General features: G+C 38.9%; 1 pseudogene; it reads right to left on the reverse strand.

The window, feature by feature from the left end:
• Nucleotides 1-2186: 2186 nt before the first annotated feature.
• LOC148266297 (beta-amylase 1, chloroplastic-like) lies at nt 2187-3257 on the reverse strand (annotated as a pseudogene).
• Nucleotides 3258-13727: the final 10470 nt, after the last annotated feature.

The following is a 13727-nucleotide window of genomic DNA, read 5'->3' on the forward strand; positions in this document are numbered from 1 at the left end:
TTAAGAATCTTAGAAGTAATAATGGGAAGGAGTATACGTACTCAGAATTCAACAAGTTTTATGATGAGTAAGGTATACATCATCAACTTACTGTTCCATATACTCCGTAATAAAATGGTGTATCAGAAATAAAGAACAAAACTACGATGCATATGATAAGGTCGATGCTGAAGGATAAAAGTTTACCTGACAAGTTTGTGCTGAAGTAGTATATATATCGATTTATCTATAAAATCGACTATCTATGAAAGCAATTGAAGGATGTACACCTATTGAAGCATGGTCTGGATATAAATCATCTGCTAGTCACTTAAGAGTATTTGCGTGTATTTGTTACATTTATGTACCAGCAGAAAAATGGCACAAACTTGATGATAAAGCAGAAAAAAGAATCTTTCTCAGCTATAGTTCTCAATCAAAAAAATATAGAGTGTACAACCTATACACTTACAAAATTCAAGTTAATAGAAATGTTGTGTTTAATTAAAATACTTCTTGGAATTTAAAGCATAATAATATTAAAAGGAAGTATGTCACAACTCAACCATTCTAACAAGAAGAAGCTTCCCCACCTGCAGCAACACCAACACCAGTCAATCAAATAGGTCAACATTCTCAAAAAAAAGTCTAGTAGTGGCTCAGATGATACTGATTCTCTTATATATGAGTGTGATAGTTTATCTGATACACCACCTAAGAAGCTTCGAAGATTATTAGAATTATATAGAGATACTTAACAAATTCTAGATTTCGATGTTGAACAATGTGAGTTTTCTTGCTCTAAAACTCATGAACCAAATTTCTATGAAGAAGTATCTCAACATGAAGAATGAAGAACTGCCATGAAGGAAGAAATTCGTATGTTTGAGAAAAATCAAACGTGGGAACGACAAACCAAATCAATGAATAAAAGTGTTATTGGTGTGAAATGGATATTTAAGACAAAGCTTAATCCATATGGTTCAATTCAAAAGTATAAAGCCAGATTGATAGTTAAAGGATATTCACAATAATATGATGTGGATTACAATAAGAATTTTACCCCAATATCAAGACAAGATACGATCAAAATCATTGTTGCTCTAGCAGCACAAAGAAGATAGAAGCTTTATCAACTTAATGTGAAATCTACTTTTCTTAATGTATTTTTTCAAGAAGAAATTTATGTTGAACAACCCCCAGGGTTCGAGATCAAGGGAAAAGAAGATAGAGTTTTAAGGTTGAAAAGGCATCATGTGGTCATAAGTAGGCTCCTCAAGCATAATATAGTTGAATTGATACGTGCTTTATTCAACAAGGGTTTAGAAGGAGTTCAAATTAGGCTACTTTATACATAAAATCAGAATGATCAAATATAAAGATTCTCTCACTTTATGTGGATGACCATATTATTACGAGAAATGATTCATCTATGATAAAAGCATTCAAGCAAGATATGATGAAGTATTTCAAGATGACTAATCTTTGCATGATAAATTATTTTCTTGGCATAGAGATCAATCGAACGGATAAGGGATCTTCATATGTTAGAAGAAATATGCCAAAAATATTTTAATAAAGTTTAAAATGAAAAATTACAAGCCTGTTTCAACACCCTTGGCTTAAAATGATAAATTTACTAAAGAAGATGAGTCTCAAGAAGCTAATATGAGGCAGTACAGAAGTATGATTGGTAACTTATTATACCTAACAGCCACAAAGTCAGACATGATGTATGCTGTAAGTAAGTTCTCAAGATTTATGCAGAAGCCAACCCAAGTACATCTACAAGCAATTAAAAAAGTTCTTTGCTATTTAAAAGGAACTTCAGACTATGGAATTTGGTACCATTCTATTGAAAACTCAAAGTTGATTGGTTATTCAGACAGTGATTGGGCTAGATCTTTAGATGATATGAAGTGTACTTTAGGCTACGTATTTTCACTTAGAAATTGTGTGTTTTCTTGGCCTAGTAAAAAAAAGATATTGTGGCTCAAACAATAGTCGAACCTAAGTATTTAGCACTATGTGTTGTTGCAAATCAAGCAATTTGGATAAGAAGAATTTTGTCTAAAATGGGTGCAAATCATAAACAACCCACCAAGATATTTTGTGGTAGTAAGTCAACAATAACTATTACAAAGAATCCAGTTTAATATAGAAAGACTAAACATATCAAAGTCAAACATTATTTCATTCGAGAAGTTGAAAGTGAAGGAAAAATTAGTTTAGTCCATTACAAATTAGAAGAACAGCTAGCTGGTATATTCACTAAAGCATTTACAAAAATGAAGTTCGATTTCCTCATAAATAAACTTTGTATTCAGAGAAATTTCAACAATGAGTGTTAAAAATAAAATTACTCGTCATTATTTCATAATTACTATAATTAAATTATCTAAATTTAAATGTATTTATAACCGTAGGAATATTTATAGTTACAATTTGTTCTTTACTTGTATAAATAGGTGTTTGTAATTCATTAAATAAAATACCAAATAAAGAAACAAATATTATAAAAACCCATATTCATTCTTCCTCGTTTCTTTTCTTACGTTTAACAATATTTGCACAATTAACTCCAATATTTCGAACAAAACATTCTTATGTTCATCCTCCCAAAGTTGAATGAAAATGATGGATTTTCTAGACCATCTGTATAGAATCTTGACATATCTACTGCCTATTTACATGAATTCATCCAAACCCACTACAGAGTTTTCATCCTCTAAGTGTATACCACAGACCTTAGCAGCTGATATAAGTGTTTTCAGCAAACCCTTTGGACTAGCAGTTGGGTTAGTCTGTTTATTTATCTTATCTTTCATTTCAAAACATGAACAACATAACATAAATTCATGTTTGGCAAGCATGCAGGTAATTGAGAGGTATATATCTCTTATAAAAGTATTATAATAGCTTGTTGTTGACTCTGATGCATGAGATTGTGTGGTATAATGACAATAGATTACAACCACTTTTAACGATTTATTTACTTCGGTATCTTGAAATATGGTCTCAACTTCCCTACATATCCTTTCTCCATGAAGCAGTAGCATTACTGAGTACCATAAAAGGAAAACTTACCATATGGTTTGAAATGCATTCCAAATACCATTCTCACTTGAAAAATTCAATCTGCTCAGGATTATGTATCAAACTACCCGCACCAAGAGGAACCCCGTTTCCCCACTCACACATCCCAATCTCTCGAGCACAAGCATTCAAGGACGCAATCATATACTACCCAGGACATTTGACAAACAAAATAAAAAGAATCAATTGAATAGGAATTAATGAAATTTAAAAACTAAGAAATCTTTAAAAAATAAATAAATTGTTAAAGATTGATTCAAGAATTAGTCAAAATATGTTGCAGATATCTTGCAGATTTTTCATGATTTGATGCAGAATAGTTTTACGCAGATATTTCATGATTTTATACAGATTAGTTTTTTTTTATTTTTTTCCTTGTATTAATTTGTTATTAGTGGCAGAATTTTAGAGATAATGGTGAAGATTTTTAGCATTTCAGTTTGGTCGTAAGCCTATGTAACAGCATGTTCAGTTCTAGAGTAATATAGCAGATTGCAACAGTTTTTTCTGCAATTTTTGTGTCCTTTATCTGCTGAAATTCTCTTTTCTAATACTTTATTTCTCAAATTATTCCCACATAAAGAACAAAATGGGTCATCCAGGTCCTTATATTTCAGAGATTAATACACAAGCTTGCAACTAGAGATGAGCAAAACTACCTTATCGTAACATTGAAACTCACCAAGTTCACGCGATCGCCAGCCCCAAGATAGCTTCCGGCTGTGGCAAGAAGGGTATTGTAATTCACCAACAGGACCAACTCCCACTTAGATTCCCTTCATAAGGAATAGACATAGTAATAAAGTCCCCTGTACAATTCTAGATCTACAGCTCTATATTGACAATTGAAACATTTGTCTTCTATTGTTACAACACCAAGTAAATGTCTAAATGTATCTCAGAAGTTCCTCATAAAATCTCAATATGCTTGGATTGGTGATCGTCCCAACAAAACAAGAAAATTATCACATCCTAGTGAAATATATTCCATACTTCTCGTTCTATATTTGTCAGAAAATGCTAAATTTGGATCTTTGTCAATCTCTTCTTGTACCCATTTATGAAGATGAATCCTTTAATATAGAAGACATTCAAAAGTAGAATGGAATAAATGGACCAGTATGAACTAAAACAAGAGAAAAAAAAAAAACTCTTATTTCAGGTCAAATTCATGTGCCTTGAGAAAAAGTGATTACAAGATTAAATAACCATAGAACTAAGGAAAAAAGTATAAGTTAGAGCCTATCAATTCAAGCTTCTGATCAGATATTTTTGAACTCAAGCCTTCTAAGATTTTCTTAATTTGAAAAATCACTATAAAAATCTCAAGAGCATTCATAGCATTAAACACTTTTCAATTCCATGAACATTGTGCAAGCACAACATTGCTGTTATTGTTGAAGCTCATATTACTAACTATCAGCCTTAAGTGAAACACAGGCCATTAGATGATCTCATTTAATTACATCAATCACAAGCTATGAGTTGAGCAACTAAACCACCATGATTGACTTAATTAAAGTTACAAATAAAAAGACATACGCACTAGTTGGGATCCATAGGGTTAGTACCCCGCTGACGAAGTGCTATGATTACTCGGACCTTCAAGCCGTAGTGCCTAACCATGGCCAGAAGCTCCTCGTGTGCTCGCCAACTATAGACCCCAGGCTGCTCCCTTCTACCAGACCACACCTTAACTCTACGACAATTCCCTCTACTCTTGTCAAGGCCAATAATTACAAGGATATTCTCATTGACTTGCGCCTTGGCAGTAGTCCCTCAGGGCCTAAGGTGCCCCCAGGAATTTTCACGAACACAGGCGATCCTTCCATCGTCCAGGTCACGATTTGATGCTGCAGCTCGTATTAAAGATCCCTGTTGTTGGGGGGAGATAGAGCTGCGAGAATCAAACGAGCTGGACGAGTTGAGGTGTGAGAATAGGGTGAGTTGACCGCGAGTTTGCGAGTAAGTTGCATAGAACTTGGAGCAAGTTAGCGACATAGACTGGAAGTGAGTGAGGTGAGTCGACTGTGTCAGAAAGCAATAGAAGGAAGCTGAGAATCTTAGAGTTGACGGAGATGCAAATACCATTGAATGAGCAAATTTTACAGTCGGAATATCTGCCACTATGCATGTGTTTTGCAGAAGTGCGAGAAACGAAGAAAGAGGATGCAGAGTCGAGAATAGAGAGTGCAAGGAAAACGATGTTGACGAAAAGGTAACAGATTTAAAATGGAAAATGTGGAATTACAGAGGTGTCAATTTTATGACAAATCGGTGTACACGTGTTATACACTGATTGGTTCGACAAAAACGTCGCTAACAACTGAATCTGATAATACTAACATAGCTAACTGCTCCCGGCCGTTAACTTAACCATTTTCATTTTTCCTATTCATTTCTCTTCACACTGCTAAAAAAAATCCAGTGAGCGAGATTAGCATCAAAAACAAGGAACAATAAATATGTTATATTATAAAAAATTTTAAGTAAAAGTATAAGGATAGCAACAACCACAAAATCAGCAAATAAATATAAGTTAGAATGAGATTTTTTTTTTCTGCTTTCCTATATTTTTATGAAAATACAATATGCCATAAATTTGAATTGTAATCAAGCTAAATTATATTAAATTAAAGAAACTCTTAATTCCTCAACGTAGTCACAAAATCTCTCGTATGGAGTTTAATATAAACTTTAAAACTCCTCAAGAACAATCTTCTTTACTTGTCAGCATTTACTCCTTGTCACATTTACCTTTAAATTCTCTTTCAACAAATCTCATGACACCCACAATTCTATGTTTCATTGTCCTCGTGATCTTATAAAAATGCTTTAGACTATTTTGTAACACCCAACATTTAATTATTTTTATTTTTATTTGATTATTATTTTTTTTATATAAATATAATTATTATTTATATAATTTTAATTTATTTTATTTTATTTTAATTTGATTTAATAAAAAATAATAATAATGGTAAAAAAATTAGTTATGAATTTAATTGAAAATAATTTTGGAGAAAATGGGTGAAAATTTAGGTTCTGAGGTATTTTTGAAAGAAAAATCAGAAACCGGAGGTCAAAACGTAATTTAGAAAAGTTACGGCACATCAGCAGCCCGGTCAGCAGCTCCGACCAACCAGGACGCGCCAGATGGCAGAGGCGTTGACGTGGGAGGCCACGCGAGGGAGCCACGTGGGCGATCCGCGTGCGCGTGATCGAACGGCTGAGATCTGTTCCCGCGTGCACGAACAGCCCAGATTGCATCGCGCACGGACAACCCAGATTGAATCGCGCACGGACGGTCCAGATTGCATCGCGCACGGACAGCATAGATTGAATCGCGCATGGATGGCCCAGATTGAATCGCGATGAACGGTCCAGATTCACTCCCTATTTAATCGCGATCAGACGGTCCAGATTAAAAGCGATGGACGGCCCATATCAAAAGTAGATGGGTATAAATAACCCCATCTGCACCAAAACCCTAAACCTAGCCACCAGAGTCCCTCGCCGGAGAAGACAGCCCAGCCGCCGGAGAGCCGACAACTGCCACCTGCCGCCGTACCGAAGCAATTTCGACCGCCAAACGAGGTAAATATTTCTCCTCTTACACGAAATTCAATTTTAAACTTACCCATGGTCAAATCGGAGTGAAAGAACTAGCCAATTGGCTGAAAAACGTCGCCGCAGGGTGTTTCAAAAAACACCTCCGATGAGTCCCTTCCCGATTCCCGTTCGATGTAATTTTTTCACCGTTGTGATCACCGTTTTCTTCTCTACAAGTTGACCGAAGCAAAACACCCAACCGCAACGTGAGCCGGAGGAGCCGCCGCAACGGAGAGCCCCACCGCTGGTGAGTTTCTATTTTCTACATTTTTTCGACTCACCGAGGGCCCTAAGTGTATTTTCTCGCAGGAACCGGTACAAGTTTGGCTGAATTTGGCCGAAAATAGCCAACCCGAGGCGGATCGCAGCCGCGAGAGCACGGCAGAGCTGCTGTGCCGGAATTTTGAAATTGGCCGAGTAGGCCCCGGGTCTGATTTTTTGGTTAATTGGGACATGTGTAGGTACCGTAAGCGCGTTTCAGTTCTCGAAAAAAAATTCAGGGAACCTAGGGACCGGCAGTAGGCCTAGTAACCATCTAATTTTCGGTGTCGAATCAAGTAAGGACCCCTCACCTTATTTCCTATCATGGAATTAAAGTTCAAATAAATAATAATACGATCCTTTATACAAATTAAATGGATGTGCTTGATTAATTACAGATTGTTAATTGAGCCCAAGTCGGACATTGTTTTCTATCGATTACTGTTGATTTATTATACAGTCTAAAAGCATGATGATATCTAGTTTATATATTGTATGGTTTAAATGCATGTATTACTGTCTTACTTGACTACTGTTTGATTTTGGGAATCTAAGATATGATTGCATTATTGGATGCACGTTACTTGTTCATGTATTTATATTTGATTTGGTGACGGAGACTAAGGACAAATAGGAATGGGATGTGATCTGATAAGTAGATAAAATGACAGTCTCACTAGATATCCTGAGAGATGATGGACGGACCGGGTTCATAGAGAACCCTACCGTGAACGTTGGCTCATAACGGACGGAGTATGGAGACTTGGTCATTTGGCGCTCATACCAGACGGGGTATGGGGACGACCCTGGAATTAAGATTGTTAAGGAAAATGGTTCACGTGTAGCGGGGACACCCCTATGGATCCTCATGGATACTAGTAGGCTGGTAAAACGAGAAACGGTGATGATTAGTTATTGTTAATGAATACGAATTTATAATATGTTCTATGTTACTGATTATGCATGGAATTGTGATCTGTATGATATTATTGCTTTTATAATTTGTTTCCATAAATTCCCCAATGGTAAGAAAAATGGTAAATGGTTTTACTTTAAATAAATGTATTGGTTTAAATCTACTGCTCCATTGGTTGTTTTGATTTTCTACTAACATTTACTTCTGTGACAACGATATAGTGTGATGTCCTTACTGGGCTAGTGTAACTCACCCCTTATTTAACTATTTTAAATCAGGAGGACCTGGTTCCCGAGCCCGATCCGCAAGAAGGCTACGAGTAAATGCTAGATACTTTATAGTTTTCTTTATTTTTTTCATTTTTTGTATTTCTTTCAGAGAATTTGTTCTATGATGTTTGTTAGTACTTTTGAGTTATCATGTAAGGGATGTTAACCTTAACATTTATTTCGCTTCCGCACTTAAATTATTATATGCATTTTCTTTTGAATTTTCAGGGCCTTTATAGTTGGTATTAGAGCCGCGTTCCTCGGACCCGTCCCTTACACAATAATACTTAGAGAAACACCAAACAATGAATTATCACTCAACCATTCCTTGTTAAATGCAGGTTTAGAGAGATGAGAAGAGGAAGACCCCCACTAAACCGAGCAGCCTGGGAGGGTTCGCTCAGAGCAGACGTGGATAGGATATTTGAGATGTTAGAGAGACTCATTGCAGCCCAGCATGGCCGAGAAGAGAAGAGGGAGCTACCTGACCCTCCTCCGCTGCCACAGGTTGAGCCACCACTTACAGTGAGAGGATCTTGAGCCACCCCGGTACGACCTTGCTCCTCCACAGTACCACCCGATACCACCGCCATAGTACAATTCGGTGCCCCCACCATATCAACAAGAACCACCATAGGGCCCCCCAGTCTACCATTAGCCTGGCCCAGTCCCTTTTCCACGGGACTCAGTTCTTCCCACGATTGACCCGAGCTACATAAAGAGGTACAAGAGACTAAACCTATCCACTTTTGCATGGGGATCCTCTTTTGAAGATGCTGAGTACTGGTTGGCAGAGAGAGAGAAGGCCTTCAAGACCTTAGGGGTGACTTCTGAGCAGAAGGTCACCTTTGCTACCTACATGCTAGTGGGAGAAGCAAACCACTGGTGGGAACTCAAACAAACCCCCCTGCCCGTTGCAATTACTTGGAAATAGTTCCTAGCAGCCTTTCATGCAGAGTACCTCCTAGAGCATCTCCGAAATCTGAAGGAGATAGAGTTCGTCCACTTGGTCCAGGGGAACATGACCGTGTCAGCATATGCTCGAAAGTTCCTGGAGTTGGACCGATACTCCCCTAAGATGCTATTGGATGAGGGTAGGAAGGTTAGGAGATTCTAGTGGGGCCTTCGCTCAGAGATCATGCAGCATTTATTTGTGTTGGAGCTCAAGACCTATTCGGCCGTTCTGGCCAAGGCACAGCTGGTGGAGAGGAGCTTCCACACCCTCCCTCAGGCAGCAGGAAACCTCAGACCCTCAGCTCCACCCCCCAGACCAGCACCTACTGTGTCTATCCAACAGAACAAGAGGCCAGGCCGGTGATTCAGGCTCCCCTCAGGCTCCAGTGGTAGGATGTGGTAAGATCTGTCAGCATTGCAGTAGGAATCACGGGGACCAACCCTATTACCGCCTCAACAACACATGTCGCATATGTGGTAGTGCCCAACATTATGCGAGAGAGTGCCCAAGGAACCAGAATTAGGGCAGACCTTCTATTCAGGGCAGAGCTTACAACCTCACCCAGTAAGATACCGAAGCCGACCCGGACGTGGTACATGGTATGTACACTATATGTAACCATCTTGCTCATATTTTGATTGACACTGGTGCATCGCATTCATTTGTTTCACCTGTTGTTACATCAAAATTTAATGTATTATCTGATAAAATTGATTCAACATTGTTTGTGTCTACTACTGGGAGTATAACACTATTGAGAGAAGTTGTCTACAGGGTTTGTGCCGTAGAGATAGCAAATAGAAAACTGAGTGTAGACCTGATAGAATTAGACACGGGAGATTTTGATGTAATTTTAGGGATGAATTGGTTAGCGGCGTATCACGCCACCGTAGATTATTTTAGCAAGAAGATTGTATTCAATCCTCCTAATGAGGAGCCATTTACAAATTAATAAAATCATTTAGTATCATTCCTTGATGGCAAGTTTTCTTATTCGTCGAGTACCTTAACCTTACTGTTTTCTCTAACTAAGAAAACTTAAGAAAGAGAATTGTATTCAAGAGATTCCAGTAGTCTGAGACTTTCCAGATGTATTTTCTGATGAACTATCCGGACTGCCAGTGGACAGAAAAGTCGAGTTCACCATAGATGTACAGCCAGGCACTCAGCTTATTTCGGTTGCTCCTTACTGCATGAGCCGCGTTGAGATGGAATAGCTGAGGAAATAGATCACTGTATTGCAGGACAGTGGTTTTATCAGACATAGTGTGTCCCCTTAGGGTGCCGAAGTCACTTTTGCCAGAAAGAGAGATAGAACATTGAGACTATCTATTGATTACAGAGGATTGAACAGGGTCATAATCAAGAACAAGTATCCCCTTCCCAGGATTGATGACCTCTGCGATCAGTTGCAAGGTGCGCAGGTCTTCTCCAAAATAGACCTACGATCAGGTTACCATCAGGTGAAAATAAAGACAGAAGACATCCCCCAAGACGGCTTTTCGAACCAGGTACGGACACTATGAGTTCCTGGTCATGCTATTTGGGCTAACCAACGCCTCATCCATCTTCATGGATCTGATGAACAGGGTCTTCGGACAATTCTTAGATCAATTTGTTATCGTGTTCATCGATAACATCCTGGTCTACTCAAAAAGCAGAGAGGAACATGTTCACTATCTAGCTCAGGTTTTGCAGATTCTCAGAAAAAAGAAGGTATATGTAAAGTTGAGTAAGTGTGGATTCTGGCTTGAGCAGACCACCTTCCTAGGACACATTATATCAAAGGATAGAGTATCGATGAATCCTGAAAAGGTTGAAGCGGTGCTCGGCTGGAAAAAATTGACATCAGCTAAAGAAATCCGTAGCTTTCTGGGAATGGCGGGCTATTACCGCAGGTTCGTTGAAGGATTTTCTAATTTAGCTGCTCCCCTAACCCAACTCACAAAGAAGAATGCCAAGTTTGAGTGGAATGAGGACTGTGAAAGAAGTTTTTCAGAACTAAAAAAGCAGCTGACTACTGCACCTGTGCTGGCCTTACCAAGTGGATCGGGGGGATATATAGTTTACAGTAATGCCTCCTACCTAAGCCTGATTTGTATTCTAATGCAGCATGGGAAGGTCATAGCCTATGAGTCCAGACAGTTAAAGAGTCATGAGAAAAATTATCCCACCCCTGACTTAGAGCTTGCCGCAATCATACACGCCTTAAAGACTTGGCGTCATTATTTATATGAAGAGACCTTTCAGATCTATACCGATCACAAGAGTTTGAAATATATATTTACTCAAAAGGATCTCTATATGTGTCAGAGAAGGTGGATAGAACTTCTTAAGGACTATGATGTGACATCTTATACCATCCGGGTAAGGGCAACGTGGTAGCTGATGCACTCAGCAGAAAAAGTACAGGTATATTAGTCCATTTGATGGTTTCAGAATGCAAGCAAATTGGAGCCACACAACAGGTTCGACTTCAGGACTTGAGGAGAGTCACATGTTTGAGTCATCCGACCGTCCAGTCAAAAATGGCAATCTGTACACTTAAGGATATGCTCCGAGCTTATGTCCTTGACTCCGGGGGCCATTGGGATGACCATCTACCCCTTATTAGAGTTCACTTACAACAAAAGTTACCAAGTGAGTATTGGCATAGCTCCGTATGAGGCATTATATGGGCGCCCATGCAGATTGTCGATTTGTTGGAAAGAAGTGGGCGATAGAAAATTGTTCGGCCCAGAGCTGGTAGAGGAGACTACATCCAAAATAGTTAAGATCAATAATAACATTCAGACTGCTCAGAGCAGGCAGAAAAGTTATGCAGACACTCAGATGAGAGATTTAGCATTTGAGGAAGGCTATCGGGTATTCCTTAATGTCACTCCTTTTAAGGGAATCAGTAGGTTCGGTAAGAGGAAGAAACTGAACCCGTGATTTATTAGATAATTTGAAGTCTTAGACATGATTGGTACCGCCGCCTACAGACTAAGCACTACCTCCAGAACTTTCTAAGGTCCACAATGTATTTTATGTGTTTATACTACGCAAGTACAACCCGTACTCCTATCATGTCTTGGCCCATGAACCTCTTCCACTCTAGAAGGATTTATCCTATGAGGAAGTACTAGTCGGCATTGCGGATCGAAAGAGCAGATTATTCCGCAACTGGGAGATATTCTTTGTGAAGGTCATATCACAGAACCACACAACAAAAGAGGCCACATGGGAGGTAGAATCAGACTTTAGATCCCAGTACCCCCAGCTGTTCGATCGAGAGTAAGAGGCAAATTTGAGGGACCAAATTTTTTTTAAGGGAGAGAGAGTTGCAACACCCAACATTTAATTATTTCTATTTTTATTTGATTATTATTTTTTATATAAATATAATTATTATTTATATAATTTTAATTTATTTTATTTTATTTTAATTTTATTTAATAATAATAATAATAATAATAATAATAATAATAAAAGTAAAAAAATTAGTTAGGGATTTAATTTTAAATAATTTTGAGAAAAATGGGTTAAAATTAAGGTTCTATGAGTATTATTGACAGAAAAATCAGAAACCGGGTGTCAAAATATAATTTAAAAAAAATACGTCACGACAGCTGCCCGGTCAGCAGCCCCAACCAACCAAGACACGCCAGGTGGCAAAGGGCTGACGCGGGAGGCCACGCGTGGGGAGCCATGTGGACGATCCGCGTGCGCCCGATCAAACGACTGAGATCCGTTCTAGCGCGCACGGACGGCCCAGATTGCATCGCGCACGAACGACACAGATTGAATCGCGCACGGACGACCCAGATTGAATCGCGATGAACGGTCCAGATTCACTCAATATTTAATCGCAATCAGATGGTACAGATTAAAAGTGATGGACGGCCCAGATCAAAAACAGATGGGTATAAATAAGTCTATCTGCATCTAAACCCTAACCTTAGCCGCCAGAACCTCTCGTCGGAGAAGATAGCACAACCGCCAGGGAGCCGACCGCCGCCACCTGCCGCCGTACTGAAGCAATTTTCGACCGCCAAATGAGGTAAAAATTTCCCCTCTTGCATGAAATTCAATTTTAAACTCACATATGGCCAAATCAGAGTAAAAGAACCGACCAATTGGCCGGAAAATGCCGCCATGATGTGTTTCAAAAAATGCCTCCGATGAGGCCCTTCCTGATTCCCGTTCGATGTAATTTTTCCACCGTTGTGATCACCGTTTCCTTCTCTACAGGTTGACCGAAGCAAAACACCCAACCGCAACGTGAGCCGGAGGAGCCGCCGCACCGAAGAGCTCCACCGCCGATGAGTTTTGGTTTTCTACATTTTTTTGGCCCACCAATGGCCCTAAGTGTGTTTTCTCGTAGAAACCGGTGCAAATTCGGCTGAATCTGGCCAAAAATAGCCAACCCGAGGCGGATCGCCGCCATGCCGGAATTTTGAAATTGGTCGAGTAGGCCCTGGGTCTGATTTTTTGGTTAATTGGGATATGTGTAGGTACCGTAAGCGCGTTTCAGTTCTCGAAAAAAAATTCAGGGAACCTAGGGACCGGCCGTAGGCCCAGTAACCATCTAATTTTCGGCGTCGAATCAAGTAAGGACACCTCACCTTATTTCCTATCATGGAATTAAAGTTCAAAT

Source organism: Carica papaya, chromosome 4 (assembly GCF_054855325.1).
Source record: "Carica papaya isolate Zhongbai chromosome 4, ASM5485532v1, whole genome shotgun sequence".
Lineage (NCBI taxonomy): Eukaryota > Viridiplantae > Streptophyta > Magnoliopsida > Brassicales > Caricaceae > Carica > Carica papaya.